The 19,101-nt window shown below is 34.8% G+C and overlaps 1 pseudogene; it reads left to right on the top strand.

Moving 5' to 3' along the window:
- The first annotated feature begins 17,730 nt into the window (after nt 1-17,730).
- LOC101245876 (endoribonuclease Dicer homolog 2-like) lies at nt 17,731-18,822 on the top strand (annotated as a pseudogene).
- Nucleotides 18,823-19,101: the final 279 nt, after the last annotated feature.

Here is a 19,101-nt window from a genome sequence, read left to right as displayed (position 1 = left end):
ATTCCACGATGCTATTAGCACTTGGAATGTCTTGGAGATGTAGGTCTAGATTATGTTGTTACAACACATCTCTATTTCAAATATTCAAGACTGATTCTAAGACTAATTACTTATTTGCGGTCTACTTTTGTAAATAAAGAATGTTGTGCTCAATCTGAAGTTAAGGCTAGTATGCTTGATCACATTTTTCATGCCTCACGCTAGATCTGCAAAGGCAGATATGTTGTACTGTCGAGGAATTTGAGAAATTGGATCTCGTGTCCACATTTGGATGGGAGAGTGAAACTACATTACCAAATGTGCTTTGATGTGTTATTTAGTACCTTGCTAGAGTGAGATCTTTGTTGATATTGGCTTCTATTAGATACTACATTTATAAGCATAAGACCTCTTTTGGAATAGTCAATCAAACAATAAAATTCTATCCAACAAGACACTTAAGTGAACTACCAAAAATTATCACGGGACAAGTCCAATTTATTTAAGAATTCGACATTTGAGATGTCAAAATTATGTGGGACTCTACAAGATGAGTCCAATTTTATTTAAGGTTCATAGCGACTACTTATATATAGTGAAATATATTTCCTCGAATAGGCATTTCTAAAATTTCATATATTCATGAAATATTCGTAAAGTGATGATGATGTGGGTGAACTCTTCTTGGCAACCAAAATTTTTAACAAGATCCATAAAATCATTTCATGGAGATCAAATAAATCCTAAGGAGGTCCAGATAATCCTTAGTTTGAGTGACACTAACAACCTTTGAACCACGGACAAATCTTAATAGAGAGGAAACAAGTAATAAACATATTTGTACTCACAATCTTTAGAATAAAAAGATTCTTTTTACTATTTGATTGCAATATATTTTTTGTATTTGGGACAAAAAAATTGCAAATAAATTGGCAAACCCAGTGTGACCCAATTTACCCTTCATCTTCTCTCTCACAAATCAAATGCAAATCTGAATCCACTTACCGCAAAGACTGAAACTCTATTTTTAAGGGTACATCAAGTCTCGTATTCGAGTTTATCGAGTCTACACGCTGAAAAGCCTTAAAGTAGGGTGCATTTATAGAAACCAAAATTTGGTGGAACTCTATGACATGAATCACATCAACAAGAAAAGTGTGACAATTTTAAAAGTCACAGTTAGTGCGAACATCCTCCCGAAAGCTCAACACACTTGTAGCTTTGAAAAATTTTAAATTGGGTTTCAATATCATTGCGGTCAACGAACGCAAATCATACTCATTCAAAATACCAAAATTCTAGTATTAAATGTCTTAACATTTAATAGATCGTCCAAATACTTTAGTATAGAAAAAAAGATTACTAATTTTCTTTTATATCCTATATTTTTACATAAGCTATGAATCATTGAGGTGCAAGCCAAGTGACTCTTTGAACTAGATATTTGAACAATAATAACTCCTACACACCCACTAAATAACCAATGCTAAGTAATCCAATACCAACTAAGGAAAATTTAAGTGAATATCAAAGCTAGCCGTATATTGATCATACTAGTATAAAATTACATAATGAGGCATTATGTGGAAGTTGTGATAAAGGCATTTGTCAAAAAAATATTGATATAAACAACACCTACGTGTCAATTATAAGCTAGTTGGGGTCAATTCTCTTGAATTTTTGGATCAGCGCGAGAAGGAATGTAGGTATAGATGACATGTACACATCATTACTTGGCCTAATAATTGGATTATGAAAGCATAATGAACTTCAGATATTAGAGGTGCACCAAAATTCACTACCTACTTAGAGTAGTAGGTTCATGAAACATAATAAAAAGGCAATGCAATATATTGTTCACTGAGGAAAAATCCTTTTGCATCAGAAATATAATTTTTTTAGCATATAATTAAAACATTACCTGGTGGTCAAGGAAGTAAGTTGCGAACCACGCTGCATCAAGTACAATTACCAGCGGTGACAAAAAAATCTTTGTGATTTAATTTGTTAGTGTCTTGAAGGATAGACTTGCCTAGTACCACAATCAAACAAGAAAGAATTATGGTTTGGAAATAGAAAGGAAGAGGGAGAGATACCAATTGATGTAATCCTAGATGCAAAAATAATAAAGCGAACTACAATAAATCAAACAAAATATACTATCAAGAAGTAGAAAGAAAGACAGAGAGATTCAAAAGAAGAAAAAAGGATGATCTAGAAACTAAAAGATATTTTACTACTAGAAAAAACTTTAAGGGTAAAAACAAATTGAACTCATACAAGTGAAGACTTATCAAGAAGGTTCTATTGAACAGAAATGAGGGTTTCCCCAAACTAACAAAGAAGTATAAACATCAAATTTTCATTCAAAAATCAACCCCTAAAATAAACCCTAGTTTCTACTATTTATAATAGTAGATAAACTAACCCACGATAGCTACCATAACACCCTTTATCTAAAACAAAGAAAAGTCTAATCTATTAATTATTTGAAATAAAGTAATCTCTTGTTTAAATTTCCTTTTTAATCTCAAATCACTAATATATATTAGTAATGTGTAATGAGTACATGTGTGATTTGGAATAGAGTAACATCTTCTAGGTAAGAAATTGAAAAGTTTCCTTTTATTCTCTTATTGCCGATTTTTAAACTCGAAAGAAAATTTCAAAATTTTAGATAAGTTTTTCAGTGAAAAAAGCTCTTTCATCTGGAGAAACAACAAAGACTTAGAACGATGATGAAAAAGAGAAGGAAAAGATAGGAGTTACATTACCTTGGGTGATTCACACTTCTTGTTTGCGAAGAAGAGATACAAGAATGTTGGATTAGAGAGCTGGAACAGCCCACAAGAGAAAAATGCATTGAGTAACAATAAGCCGTTAATAAGGAGGCAACACAGTGAGAAGAAAGAAAATGAGCTTAAGTGTAAGCCGCAATTAGCATTTATAGGTAGGGTTAATGAAAGTAGGTTTTACCCTAATCATATTAGAAATAAATTATTTTGATTGTTTTATTTTGGGCTTAGGCCTAAATTTTATTTTATTTTTTGTTAGTCAATAAAATGACCTATACGGCCAAAGAACTTTTTTAAAAAAAAGGTTTTTAAGGGTAAAATAGCAAATATCTGAACATGGTAAGGGAATGTAAACCTTGTAATATTATCAAAATGGCTAAATTATATATGGAATTTTCATGATTTTCGTGAATTCCTCATTTTGTAAATATCTTCATTCCCTTTCACAACTACAAACATTCGGATTGTGCCAGAATATAATTAATCGAATTTCTATCTACTGTACATAATGATAGTATGGGAAATGTACTGATCACCAAGGATGAAGTAATCCTAAAGAGTTTTTTAGCTCCTCCAAAAATTTGAGAACAATATGAGTTGAATTTGTTGATTGTCTCAATGAACTTCATGCACAATGACCAAGGATTATTTACTCCATAGATGAATTTGGTAAACATTGAAGTGCATCTCATGTTCAAGTAGTTATGCCACAGGCTTAAAGGTAGAAATCCTTTCCTTTAATTTGAATCGCCTTGCATGAAGGATGCGCGAAAGATTAAACGTACATGAGGATGATAGATCGATGTAAGGTCTCCTACTTATCGATTATACTTTTCACCTATTTTGTAGCTATGAAAATAAATCATGTGCATCAAATACGGAGGGCACAATATTATAATCTCGAGAAAAATGGTTTACATATTCTTTCCTAATTAGCTAAAGGGAATATGGTGAATTCTTACCTTACCTACACTTTCACCTTCAATATTGAAGTATCTTCCTTTCTATAGGCAAGAATATTTCAGTAAGAAAATTGTATTTCAAGTGAAGAGGAGTGAGTCTGTAAAGGAGATGAAGTAAATTTCAAATGATTTACTATTTTGTACGGTCAAAGTAATTTCACAATATCATTTTAAACCATAAATATTGAAAAGTGCATAGAAATGATGGTTAAGAGTTCTTTTAAGTTATAATTGATATTGGGATAACTAGAGAAATAAAAACATTCCATTGATTGAGGATAAAGAATGAGAATTCCTAGATTAGCACTGTTGAATATAGAAATGATGGTTAAGAGTTCTTTTAAGTTATAATCGATAGACATGAGTCTTCACTCAAAAGTTCAAGAAAGAGCATTTAAGAAAATAAATTTAAGAAAATTTTAATGGATAAATAACATTCCAGATTATTATTATGGAGTTCTTCACAACTTTCTTTTTCCCATAGCTACCATTTCTACAAATTCATTACTCATTATACCATAATTGGTTAATTCATCACAAAGTTGCTTAGATAAAATGCCAAACTTCAACGTGTTCAACTCTTTCAAAAAGAGAGATTTCAACTCTTAGAACCAAATTATTTACGATTAGTAAATAAAAGATATTTCATTGAAATGGCTGGAAAAGTTCTACTCACACATTAATATATCATTGAGTTGTCAAGAACATAGTTTTAGTTTAGTAGCAAAAGAATGATTTGATTTTTCTAAAACTACAAAGTATAACTGGACGGAGCTCAACAATACTAGTAGGGAGTGTATCAATTTTACTTCCTTCAGAAATATGTCAAATGTATCGAGAGACAAATCAATCAATATGATATTATCGTTGTTGTAGAAAATATTGTGGCAAACTGGAGATACATCCATATTTTTGTGGACAAATTTTTGACGATCACCTTAACATTTTGTAAGGCAATTTGTCAAGATTTATGATCAATTTTTTAAACATCACCATCACTTATGCGAATGAAGTCTTGCTCAATATCATATTTTAGTAGTAAAAACATATTATTGTACAGTTGAGTCTAAGAGGTAGGATGTACACAAATCTTACCCCTTTGCGGAATAAAAAGATGCACAATTCAAAAGATGCGTTTATCCAAACCGCTTTTGATGTCGGTTTTTCTAATAGTGAACATTTAGTATAATCCCACAAGTAAATTTGAGGAGGGTAAGACTAAGATGTATACATATTTTATTCCTATCTTTGTGTGATAATAATATTTTTTCTAATAGACCCACAATTCAAAAGAATAATTCGGAGCATGGTTGTAAGAATAAAATATGACCAAAAATAGCAATAAAGAAAACAAATTTAGGTTTACACGTAGATATTCTTCAACTGATTAGATAATATATTCTTTGTTAAAAACTAAAATAAAAAATTGTAGGATGATATACATTTATATGGGAAAGTCAACTAGTTTTTGTTGGTGAAATGTTAATACAATTTAAAATAAATTATCTTCAGGTAGAGACATGGATATATATATTTATTTTTAAGGAGATTTAAGCTCATGACAAGAACTCTTTTCACAAATCTAGCAATAATCTTCTTAATTTGTCCCCTCCAGACAACATACCTGAATCTCAAAGTACAACTAAATAAATGCTGAACAAGAGTTGAATCCAGAACTCTATCCTAAAAACTTTGTTTTATCTCACTTTTATTCTCTTTATATTTTCTAATACAACAAAAAAAATTGTAAGATCATCACTATTTGTAGTAGAGAAATTCTTTCTTTCAATGAATAGAAAGATAATGAGGTAATAAATTGGGTAGACAAATGAAGTAGATGTTACATGAGTGACAAGACATAAAAAGATAGAATAATGAGTGAAATAATAGAGTTTAAATGAGAAGTTGTGGCCAATATTACAGCCATGTTCAACCAATAAATAAAATCCAATTACTCTCAACATTGTGCTAACAAAGTAAGACCATCACTATTTATAAGGGAGAAATTTTTTCTTGCAATGAATAAGAAGATTACGGAGTAGTAAATTGGGTAGATAAATGACCTAGAGGTTAATTACATGAGTTTGAAGACATAAAAATATAGAATAATGATTGAAATAATGGAGTTTCAATGGAATGTTATGGCCAATATGGTTGACCGCGTTCAGTCATTAAACAAACGACAATTACTCCCAACGTTCTCCTAACAAAATAAGACCGTCTTGAATAGGAAGAACACGGGATAGTTAATTGGGTATATAAATGGTTTAAATGCTACATGAATTACAAAACATAAAGTATAAGATAATAAAGTTTCAATGAGAAGTTATGGTCATGGTTGACCACATTCATTTTCTAAACACAAGATAATTGTTCTCAATGTTCTGGTAACAAAGAAAGACCATCACTATTCATGTGACCTGTTAATCAATTTCTTTTCTCTTATAAATTAATTCAGAATGAGTTAAATAGCATAATTAATTTTGACGCAACATAATTTATTTGAAATTCGTGTGCAACGGTCATAAAAGTCTGATTTCCAAAAAGTCGTTAATTTTCTCAAAGGACACATCATTCCTAAAAGTTGTTATTTTTTCCAAAAGACACAACTTTCTAAGAAAAATTGGTCTGAACATACTTGTCTTAATCTATGGGATTTAGAACCATCCCCCTCGACGTTTCAAGGATTATTTTAATTTCAAGCCCTTGGTCATAGGATCCGCCAAATTTCTTTCGGACCTTGCATATTTCAAGGAAATAACACCCAGTTTCAAGAACTGTTTAAATGCTCCATGTCTGATGCGAATATGTCTTTCTTTTTCAATGTAAACACTTTTTTTGGCAATTCCAATTACTGCTTGTGAGTCACAGTGAAGAGAAACTTGTGAAGCTTGTCTTCCCCATAAAGGCATATCTGCCAAAATATTTCTCAGCCATTAAGCTTCTTGCCCTTCCAACTCGAGAGCCATGAATTCTGATTGAATGGTAGAATGTGTTATACAAGTCTGTTTAGAAGACTTCCACGAATAGAGCCTGTACCCAAAGTAAACACATAGCCACTGGTGGAGCTAACTTCGTCATTGTCAGTTACCCAGTCTTCATCACAAAAATTTTCTAAAACAGCAGAAAATTTGTTAAAATGCAAAATACAATTCATAGTACCTCTCAAAAACCTTAGCAACCGATGAAGAGCATTCCAGTGTTCACTACTAGGATTATGAGTATATCTACTCGATCTACTAACAACATAAGCTATATCAGGACGCGTATAGTTCATGAGAAACATTACACTCCCAATTATTTTAGCGTATTTAGTTACAAAAACACTAGATTCTTTATTCTTCTTCAAGTGTATGCTAGGATGACAAGGAGTTCTCACTGGAACTACATCAAAATAATCAAAAATTTTGAACATCTTTTCATTGTAATGAGACTGACACAAAGAGAAACCACCAAGAGTATTTTTTAAATTTTAACTCCCCAAATCATATTGCTTCACCAACGTCTTTCATTTCAAATTTAGACGACAAAAAAATTCTTAGTCTCATTAATAACATTCACATTAGGACCAAAGATTAACATGTCAACTACATATAAACATATAATGACACAATCTAAACCTATCATATTAGAATAAACACATGTATCAGATAAATTTACAACAAAGTCATTGTCCACTAATGTGATATTAAATTTTTCATACCATTGATTAAGTGCTTGTTTTAGTCCATACAAGGACTTTCTCAGTTTTCATATTGTATCCTCTTTTCCTGGAACCACAAAACCCTAAGGTTGAGTCATATAGATCTCTTCCTTTAAATTACCATTTAGAAAAGACGTTTTGACATCCATTTGATGTACCACGAAGTCGTGAATAGCGGCCAAAGCAATAAGAGTTCTAATGGTCGTTGTTTTAGTCATAGGAGAATAACTATCAAAGTAATCAACACCTTTCTTTTGGTATAAAACCCTTAATCACAAGTCTAGCTTTATATTTATCAATTGTACAATCATGTCTAAGTTTCTTCTTAAATATCCACTTGCTACTTATGGCCTTACAACCTTTAGGTAAACCATACAAGCCCCAAGTGTGATTAGAAACTATGGAGTCTAATTATCTTTAAATAGACTCTTTCAAAAATATAACATCTATTGATATCATTGCTTCATCATAAGTCTTCGAGTCTCCTTCTATTAAATAAATAGACACTAATTCGTCATTTAAAATAATAATATCAAAATATTCAGTTAAGAAAGTAGTGATAAAATCAAGACAAAAACTTGTGTCAATTCAAAGACTCTTACTCCTTCTAGGTTCATTTTCATGCTCATTAGAAATAACTCTAGAAGAAGGTACAGTATGCGAATTAATAGACAGAGATATAGAAGCATTATTTTGTGCAACACTCGGCACATTGTTTTTCAAAGAAAAAATATACTCAAAAAATTCCGCATCTCTAGATTCACGAATAGAATGATCATTTAGAGACATAAATCTATATGCAGCACTATTTTTATCACAAACATTAAAGATATTATCAGAAGTCGTAGAACCAACATTTACTCATTTAAAATCAGGTAGACTAACCTTAGCCAAACACCCACACACTTTCAGAAATTTCAAGTTAGGGAAAACCCTTTGTACAACTCATATAAGGTCTTGTCTAACTTCTTATTCGGGACTTTATTAAGAATATAGCATGCATACTAGACTGCCTCTCCCCACATATTGTTAGATAGACCCAGATCTCAAAAGCATAGAGTTCATCATTTCATTAAGGGATCTATTTTTCCGTGCGGATAAACCATTTTGTTGGGGAGTATATAGAGCACTAACTTCATGTATAATACCATTTTTCTCACAAAAATCTTCTAGAGTTTTAGTACAATATTCACCACCCTTATAAGATCTAAACTTCTTGATTTCCCTGTCTAATTGATTTTCCACTTCTGATTTAAATTTCAAAACACACTTTCAGCTTCATCTTTAGACTTCAGAAGATATACCTTAGTGTATCTAGAAAAGTCATCAACAAAAGTAATGTATACCTTTTTCCACCTTTGCTAACAGTGTTCTTGAAATCTGCTTAATCTGAATGTATTAGTTCAAGTTATTCAGTCTTTCTACTAATAACAGATTTGAATGGATACTTGGCATTCTTCGCTTCTACACAAATATGACATTTAGAAAAATCATCAGTTTTTACCATAGGAATTAATTCCATTCTTATGAGCATTTTAATAGAAGCAATATTAACATGACCTAGTCTACTATGCCACACATTAATAGACTCAACAATATAATTATTGACAATCTCTTGAAGAATGTTTAATACAAATAATCCTCCACTAAGATATCTCTTCCCAACAAAGACTACTCTGCGAGAAATAATTATTTTATCAGCTTCAAACACAAGTTTAAGGCCTACTTTGTTGAGAAGTGCTCTGGAAACTAAGTTTCTACGGAGGGAGGGAACATACAAAACATTGTTCAAGGATAATGTCTTTCCAGAAGTTAATTTAAGCAAAACTTTTCCTTTACCCATTACTACACCAGTAGTGGAGTTACCCATATATACACACTCTCTATCAGTAGACTCCTCAAAGTCATGTAATAACTCTTTATTGGCACAGAAATGTCTTGATGCGCCTGTGTTTAGCACCCAGACAATTTTATTTGCTAGCAGATTTGCCTCAACGACTACAACATCAATCACTTCATTACCTTAAGCAAAATTGGCTTGTACATCACTTTGTCCTTCTTTCTTTAAGTCTTGCCCTTCTCTTTGATAGCATCTGGCAGCTCTGTGACCAACTTTTCCACAAACAAAACAAGAGCCCTTAAATTTTTGAATTTGACTCCTTGGCTTGTTGAATTGATTTTTCTTCTTCATAAGTTCCTTTTTCGAGACTTTCTTCTGTTTGCCTTTAAACCTGTTTTTCACAACAGTACCAGAAGATTCAACAAGATTAGCTTTAGAAGTATTAAGAGAAATTTCTTCCATCTTATCTATGAGATGGTTCGCCTCTTCAGTCCTCATGTGACTGATAAGTTCTTGAAGGGTTAAATTCTTTTTCTTATGTTTTAATTGATTTCTATAATTACTCCAACATGGTGGAAATTTTTCAAGAAGAACATAAGCCTGAAATGTCTCACATATCTTCATTTCCTCATTGAGAACATCACCAGTCAAGTTCTCATATTTGTGAACTTGTTAAATTATTGTCTTATTATCAACCATTTGTAATTTAATCCACTGACAGACAACATATTTTTTCTTTCCTGCATCATCAACATCATATTTGTTTTCCAAACTATCTCATAAATCTTTGGCATAATTATAGTTTAAATATAAATCCAACAAAGGATTAGCCTTATGATTTAGCAAATTTCCTCTAACAATTTGGTTACCCTTTTAAAACGTCTTTTTAACAACATCATCAACAGTTATAACATTGCTAGGATCAGTATTAGTGTTAAAAGTTTTGTTTAAAGAAAAATCCATTTATTAATATTATATGTTAGGAAAATCACTTTCAAATTGATAGAAAAAATACTACAATATTGATATTAGATTGGAATTATAAAGTAGTAAAGACCTTATCACAAATATTGTTGCTTTGAAAGTGATTTCGGCTTGACTCCGATGCAACTCGTTATAGCGGTTGCTCAGAAAGGTTCCACAGTTGCTCTCAAACACGTGCACTCGTGTCTAAGATTTTGCAAGTTGCCCAAAACCAAATGCCCAAAATTATCCAAAGAATATGATGAAAGGAGGGGAATTTTTTTTCTTTTTTCTTTATGGTAGTTGTTGTATTTTTAATGCTTACAAAATGTCATTCTTATATAGATATTTCAAGAGGAGTTTCAAATAGAAGAATTAATTTTTCTTTTTCATTTTACGAAACGGATTGTCAAGATTAATGGCATTAAAAACCATTACATCACTTTTACAGAAACCTCTTGTATGTTTATTGGAACGGATATGTATTCTCTTTTGAAACGTATTGTTGTTATATCTTTGCATTAGACTTAATTAACATAGTTAGAATTAACTAAACAATAGTATTAACTCAAGAAATACATCTTTTAATATATTTTGTATCTCGTAGATAATTTTGATTCTGTAAAAACCATCATTAATGTGGATGAAACAAAATATAAGTGAAAACTCATAATTCTTCAGACATTATAAGTAAAAAATATTTAAAAAGAAATAAAGAGAGATTTATGAAAAATATGAAGTATCCCTTAGTTTGTCCAATAATCTCTATAAGTCTTTGTAAGTTTATATGTCACAACTTTATGAATGCACTCTCATCATCTTCTTCATCAGTACAATTTGTCTGATCTAGACACTTACAATGCCCTTTTAAATTTTCATACTTAAACCTAACAATCTACTTACGAAAATTTGAGAATACATCAACGTCAATTGGTAATGCAATGTGAGAATTTTGTAGCTATAATTTCTGATTTTCTAATCCATGACGTCGCGCTGAACATGCAAACACCATATCTTCTTTAACTATCTCCATTTTTAAAGAAAAGTTTTGAGTGTTATTTTAAAGGATCTAATCACTTGGTAAATTATGATCCAATTTTTTTTCTTACCTTGAATTAATAAGTAGTTGTTAGATTGATAAAAAAATTAATTTAATCAAATATGAATTGAAGAATCAAGACCATTTAAGGAGAATGAGGTGAAAAGAAATATGCGTTTTCTTGTTCATTGTTATTTTCATATAAAAGTCATGGTATATAAATTATAATCACTTTCTTTAAATAACATTTATTTTTATAATATTAGTGTTTTGATATGAAATTATTCATTTTTTCCAAGTTGAATTTGAATATTTTACTCAGTTTTAAAGAAATAACTTTCCAAACTTTATTTTATAAAAACAGAAATGAATCAACAACATTACAAAAGATTATTGAAACATTATTGATGTCGGCCTCCTGCTCCATGTCTGGAGGAATATCTATTGATTTTTCCTCACTCACCACACTCATTGTAGGAATAGGAACCACAATGTACTAAAAAAAATCCAAATACATTGAATGGTAACCGTAACCTGAAAAACACTTTCATAGCAACCCTTATAAGCCTTGACCCAAGTTGTAGAAACTTTGTCCAATATTACCTCGTTAACACACTTATATAACTGCATGAACATGTATTCTAAACCGAGGATGAATAACCCTCCTTAAAGATCCCCGTCAAGATGAGGTACTACTAAAATAACAACAAGTGCAAGACTTCTTGTCTGCCAAATCCCTAAATTCCATGCGGCACATAAGCTCCATGACCACCTTGACTGCTCTTTGAAAAGAAGCTCCAGACAAGGTTGTTTGATAAGCTGTTTCAACGGATATAATAAGTCAAACCTTAAATGAATAGAAATATTCTTAGTCTCATCTGGTAAAATCATTAAAGTATGGTGAGACAAGGCATGAAATCTTTCCAAAAATTGATCTGAAATACCATCTTAAGTCAAGTTCTTAAACTGAAGTTACAGGGAATGAACATGTCGTTTTAGTATCGACTGCCACCACTTCCTAGATAGGCCTGACTCCACAAACTCCACATTTTGTAACATCTCATGACAACTCACAAGAAACAATTTAAAGTTAAACTTCCGTAAATCTTGTGTGTGTGTATCTATCTATTTGGCGATAAATACTAGTTAGAAGGTATGAGATGATAATAAAGACACTTGATCTATCTATACTTTCTTCTGGTTAATTAATTTTGTCAAACGATCTATTTGACTATTCATTGAAGGATTTGATCAATGAACATTCAGTTCTTCCTACAATGTTGAATGGATTCTGACCAATTCTTCAACTCGAATCAAACTAATAAAACCCCAAATAAATTATAAATTTTAGTTAGGGGTCTAGGAGACAATTTCTTTGAAACAAATTTTATGTATTGAAAATAAACTCCAACTAAGAAATAAATTTGAAGAAAGAAGAATATTTTACTAATTAACAGTTTGAGTACAATTTGTCCACTTCTTGATTCTTCTATAGGATAATTTGCACCTAAAATGGATTTTATTTAATCTTATGTAAAGAGGATTTGTGGACTTTCATGATGTATTTGTGGTAACAAAGAGTCCTCCCACATCTTGATCTCTTTGTAAATGTTCCATGAATTTATGAAATTTTTGATATCCCTCTCTAAGGGATATATGTCACGACCCACCAGATACCTAGGCAGATCGCGACCCATCTAGTCAGCCAGCAGCCTGTGCAAGGGGGACAGACAACCCAAAACGGCCAGCAGGCAAAGGGGCAGGCGTCCAAGCAGGCAGCAGACAAAGGGTCAGGCGTTTCAGCTGTTACAAGCAGTTACAGCCGTTACAGGCAGTTTCAGCCGTTACAAGCAGTTATAGCCGTTACAGCCGTTTCTGCAGGTGAAGGGGCAGTAGTTACAAGCCTTGGAGAGGCTTGTTCAAGGCCTCTAGGCGTGGGGCAGACTAGGGAGCAACTAGGAGTCCCTTTTTGGAAGACTTAGAAGCATGTCTTGTGGGCATGGTCTTAGGGGCTTGTAGATAGTGTAGCATTTATTTACTTTTAGTGTTTAGAGTAGTATAAATAGGTAGACTTTGTATTTGTAATACATCAACCAACATATCAATACAAGTCTTTCTTCAAAAATATGTCTTTGTTTTCTCTTTCTAAAGTTCTCTTAGCGATCCAAAATTGTGAGGGCTTACTTGAGTTTGCGAGATACGTGAAAGAATCATGAGCAAGCCGTCAAGTGCCGTATGGAGTATTGTCCAAATTGAAAAGTCCGTGACAATTGGTATCAGAGCAGGTTCATCGTAAGAGAATGACGAACGAAGGAGACGGCTCTAGCAGCACCCCCAATGTCCGCACTGATGGTGGAAAGAAGAACAAGAAAGGGAAGAAGCAGCAGACGGGTGTTGAACCCAATATGCTCGGACTTCCCCCAAGTATTCCTCCACCAAATGTTCCTACACCAAGCAAAGGGCAAACATCCCTCCCTCCTCAGATTATTGATGGAAGTGACGAAGACACCGGCGAGGAGCCCGTGGACGTTACTGTCGGACCGGAATGGATTGCAAGGGTCGAAATGGCGAGGCAATCCGTTGAGATCATAGGCCAGCGCTTGAACAGAACGAACAGAGATCTCAAAGCTCATGAAGAGTAGTCCTTTGAGGAAGTTGAGAACGTCTGGAAGGAGTCTGAGGCACGCCAGCGAGCCGAGTACGAGACAAAGGAGGCCATTACTTCCTTATAAATCAGATTTAGGTAAGCACTTGGCATAATAAAGTCGCTTAAGGCCAAGGTGGTAGCACTTGAGGAAGAGAGAGAGGTTGGTGGATCCTCATCACATGACCGGGAAAGGGATGACAGAGTTGAGGCGCCCAAGCAACCAGTCTTCATAGGCATCCGTGACGCGCAAGCGGTGGATAATTTCCTTTGGCACTTGGAAAATTATTTCAAGTGTATGCGGGTCCGTAGTGATGTAAACAAGATCAACACGACTGTGTTGTATCTTTCAGAGTTGGCCATGCTGTGGTGGAAGCGTAAAGAGTCTGACATCGCAAAGGGGACATGCACGTTGAACACATGGGAGTAGTTCCGTGTGGAGTTCAAGAAGGCGTTTCTCCCTAGCAACGTTGTCTATGAGGCAAAGCGCAAGATGCGGGAGTTGAGACAGAAGGGCAGCATACGCGCGTATGTGCGGGAGTTTACCACCCTTACATTTCAGATTCCCAACCTCATGGACGACGACGCATTGTTCTACTTCATGGATGGGTTACAAAATTAGGCCAGAACGGAGTTGGAACGGTGGCAACTCAAGACTATAGATGACGCCATTACGCAGGCCGAAGCCTTGACATACTTCAGGTAGGAGAAGTCTTTCAGTGCCGATGAGGACGACGAGGTAGGCAGTCATGAAGACAGTGGGGAAGACAGTGGCGAAGGCGAGGAGCAAATGCCACAACCCAAAAGGAGTGACACCTACGGGTCCAGCGGCAAGAAGCCCGGAGATCGTGGCAACACGGTAAGGGATTCCAAGGATGGTTTCTTCATATGCAAAGGTCCGCATGGTTACAAAAGATGCCCCGAACTGAAAAGTCTTGGTGCTATCCTTCGTGAGCAGAAGGAAGAGAAGGCCCAAGAGGAAGTCGGGAAGACTAAGCAGTTGGGCGTGGTAAGCCTATGCGGAGCAGCGATTGAACAACCATCGACGAGGCCAAGGCAAGGTAAGATGAGGCAAGCGGAGCCGAAGCATGCTGAAAAGGGACTTGCAAAGTCTAAGGTGTGGGCTCAAACAGTCGACATCATGGTCAATGGGAAGATTGCTCGTGCGTTGGTCGACACCGGTGCGGAGGTCAATGTTATGACCAAGACGGAAGCAATGAGGTTGGGGTTGCGATATACTTCAAGCAACGCCCAAATAAAAACTGTCAACGCATTACCCGACTCCCATAGTTGGAGCAACGCACGGCGTGAACATCATGGTAGGCGATTGGCAAGGCAAAACCAAGTTCATCGTCGCCCCCATCAATATGTTTGATGTTATTCTTGGGCAGATATTCTTCCAGCAGTGCCATGCAGTAATCGATCCTCATCTCCAAAAATTGACAATCATGGAGAAGGGAAGGGAATATACAGTTCCCATGGTGGAGGAGCAGGCGATGGAGGGACAGGCTAGATTGACAGCCATGAAGCTCGAGAGGGTCGACGTGAGAAGAAGGTTATCACCGGCAGCAACCATTGCAAGTTCGAGAGAAGACAATGGTGTTGAAAAGACCTTGCCACCGCGCAGGAAGAGGATTCCGAGTTGGAACGCTGACGTGACGAAGAAGCCGCCGGAGCACTTGCCTCCGTTGAAGGAGAAAGTTCAAAAGATCGGGTCGAGAAAGGTCGGGACATCGATAAAGAGGCTGCTCGAAGGGATTGATCGAGTACGCGAGTTGATGGTCGCTCGGCAGAACTCAACACCGATACGGACGCAATGTGACGCGGTCGTCACATCATCAGGTGGGGGAGTTTGTCACGACCCGCCAGATACCTAGGCAGATCGCGACCCGTCTAGGCAGCCAGCAGCCTGTGCAACGGGAACAGACAGCCCAAAACGGCCAATAGGCAAAGGGGCAGGCGTCCAAGCAGGCAGCAGACAAAGGGTCAGGCGTTTCGGTTGTTACAAGCAATTACAGCCGTTACAGGCAGTTTCAGCCGTTACAAGCAGTTACAGCCATTTCTGCAGGTGAAGGGGCAGCAGTTACAAGCCTTGGAGAGACTTGTTCAAGGCCTCTAGGCGTGGGGCACACTATGGAGCAGCTAGGAGTCCCTTTTTGGAAGACTTAGAAGCATGTCTTGTGGGCATGAACTTAGGGGCTTGTAGATAGTGTAGCCTTTATTTACTCTTAGTGTTTAGAGTAGTATAAATAGGTAGTTTTTATACTTGTAATACATCAACCAACATATAAATACAAGTCTTTCTTCCAAAATCTGTCTTTGTTTTCTCTTTCTAAAGTTCTCTTAGCGATCCAAAATTGTGAGGGCTTACTTGAGTTTGCGAGATACGTGAAAGAATCGTGAGCGAACCGTCAAGTGCCGCACGAAGTATTGTCTGAATTGAAAAGTCTGTGACATATAGTACCCTTTATATAGTGTGAGTTAGGATTAGTCTTCAAGAATTAGGATTAGTCTTCAAAATTATAAATGAAGTTGGACTCATCTGGTAGAGTCCCTTACAGCATTGATGTCTACAAATATCGAGTCTCTATCTCATGAAGAAACTGATTTCTTTTTTAAATAACCTTCTGGGCACATAGTTCAATTAACTCTCTTATTGGTTGGAGTTTAGTGTTTGAGGTGTAATCAACAGTTCCAGGAGAGGTCTTAAGGGATTGCACGAACAGAGGACTCAACAACATCTCCAAGCACGTTTCACATTCCCATCCGAATGTGGACACATGATCCCATTTCTTAAAAATCCTCAATAGTACAACATATCTGTCTTTGCAGATTTCGCAAGGCATGAAGAAGGTGCTTGTGCATGCCAGCCTTAAGTACAGATTGAGCATATTATTCATTGTTTACAGAAGCACTACATCTTCTAGAATTCCTAGAGTTGATATCATTGTGGAATATGATCCGTGAGTAAGAGTTTCAACAAGCCATGAAGGATCATGGAACTGGTAAGTAGCAAGGTTTCAAATTATCAAACATTAACTAGCTTCTCAGAATCAACAAAATCAATGTGCAACCCAATCCAATTAATAAATGGTAAAGTCGCTACTTCCCCACACGAGCTGAGGTAGCTACTTCTTACTATTTCTAATCGTTTGCCTTAGCCTACTATACATTTTTATTGAATTCAAAGAGAACTCTTAGTTGAAGAACATGAGAATTATCATCAGGAATGATTCACTTTAGAAGATCAAATGGTTCATTATGCATAAATTTCATATTTTACGAGCGCATCCAAAGTTGCAATGTGTAACATTGGCAATGATTTTATTTTCTTAATTATGAGTAAACACTTGTGCTGACTTTCATAATTATTAAATAGTTGTATACTACATCACATTTGAGAAAAGAGTCTACAAGTTTCCCAAGTGATTCCGAATGAAACTTCTGGAGGCATTTCTTTGTTGTCATTCCTTCCAAAATCTTTCCAGTTGGGATACAAAGTTTTAGTTTGGAATGATTCGAAATCATTCTTTTGAAGTTTATTCAGCATGAATGCTTCCCCAATAAAGTGTAAAGGCTCTAGTACGACAGATAAATATTGGCAAAATATTCTTGACCTCGAGAATCTTATGAATTCTAAGGTATATACATATAGCAGTGAATCTGTTCGGCGGTGTTTGGGGATTCACTACCATATGTTTATACCTAGAATTCATAAATTCTCTAGGTCAACGATAACTATCTAGCTTGCTAGAACCTTTACACCTTATAGGGCAAGTATCCATGCCGAATAAACTTTGAAAGAATGATTTTGAATCACCACCAAGTAAAACTTTGTATCCCAACAGCAAAGATTTTGGAAGTAATTACAACAAAGAAATATCTCCAGAATTTTCTTTTTGAATCACTTGGGAAGCTTGGCAAATATTTTCTCAGATATGGTATTAGTATACAATCGTTTAAGACTCATGAAAATTATCATGAGGGTCTTCTCAACATTAAGAAAAATAAAATCATTTCCAATGTTGCTTTTTTCAAGCTTGGATGTGCTCATAAAATTCTGAGATTTATCCGTAATGAACCATTCTATCTCAAAGTGTGGACAATTCCTAGTGATAATCCTCAAGTTTACAACTTGACAAAAATTTGTTGATGCCTTCAACAGAAATGTGTTGTAGGGTAAAGTATAGGAGATTTGAAACAAGATAGTAGTTGATGTGGTTGAGGCACTAACAAGTGCCTACCTCAGCTCGGACGGCCAACGTAGCAGCTTTATAATTTATAAAATGGATCGGGATGGACATTGATTTTATTGATGCACCTATCTTAAGGCACTTCATCGTGAATGCTAAGAAGCTAGTCAATGTATGGTACTTAGAAATCACTGCTTCACTACAAGTTTCACTACCCTTAGATGTTTGTTAAAAGGCTAACTCATGGATCTTACATGCTACATGAGATTCCACGATGCTATTATCACTTGATATTTCTTGGAGATGTAGTTCTAGATTATGTTGTTACAACATATCTCTATTTCAAATATTCGATGCTGATTATAAGACTTATTACTTATTTGTTGTCTACTTTTGTAAAAAATGAATGATATACTCAATCTGCAGTTAAGGCTAGCCTGCATGAGCACATTCTTCATGCCTCGCCAGATCTGCAAAGACAGATATGTTACACAGTTGAGAATTTTGAGAAATTAGATATTGTGTCTACATTTGGATGGGAGAGTGAAACTTCTTTCCCAATTGTGGTTGGGGATATTGTTAGGTCCTTTATTGGTGCGATCTTTGTTGATTCTAGCTTTGAAAAGATAAGTAATACATTTTTAAACATAAGGCCTCTTCTTGTGTGTGCATCTCCATGCTTTGGGGAGATAAATACTACATAGAAGGTAAGATATGACCCCAAAGTCACTTGATCTATCTTTATTCTCGTCTGATTAATTAATTTCTATAAAAGATCTATCAGACTACGAAATAAATGATTTGATCAATGAAAATTCATTTTTTTTCTTGAAATTCTAACGAATTTTACCAATTAATCAACTCTGATCAAACTAATCAAACCCCAAAAGAAATTATGAATATTTGTTAGGTTCAAGGACACAAATTTTGTTTGCACTATATCTTATTTATGGAAAAATAAACTCCGACCACAAAATAAATAT

This window comes from Solanum lycopersicum, chromosome 1, assembly GCF_036512215.1.
Source record: "Solanum lycopersicum chromosome 1, SLM_r2.1".
Classification (NCBI taxonomy): Eukaryota; Viridiplantae; Streptophyta; class Magnoliopsida; order Solanales; family Solanaceae; genus Solanum; species Solanum lycopersicum.
The sequence above is the reverse complement of the archived record's forward strand: the minus strand, read 5'-3'. Positions and strand labels throughout refer to the sequence as shown.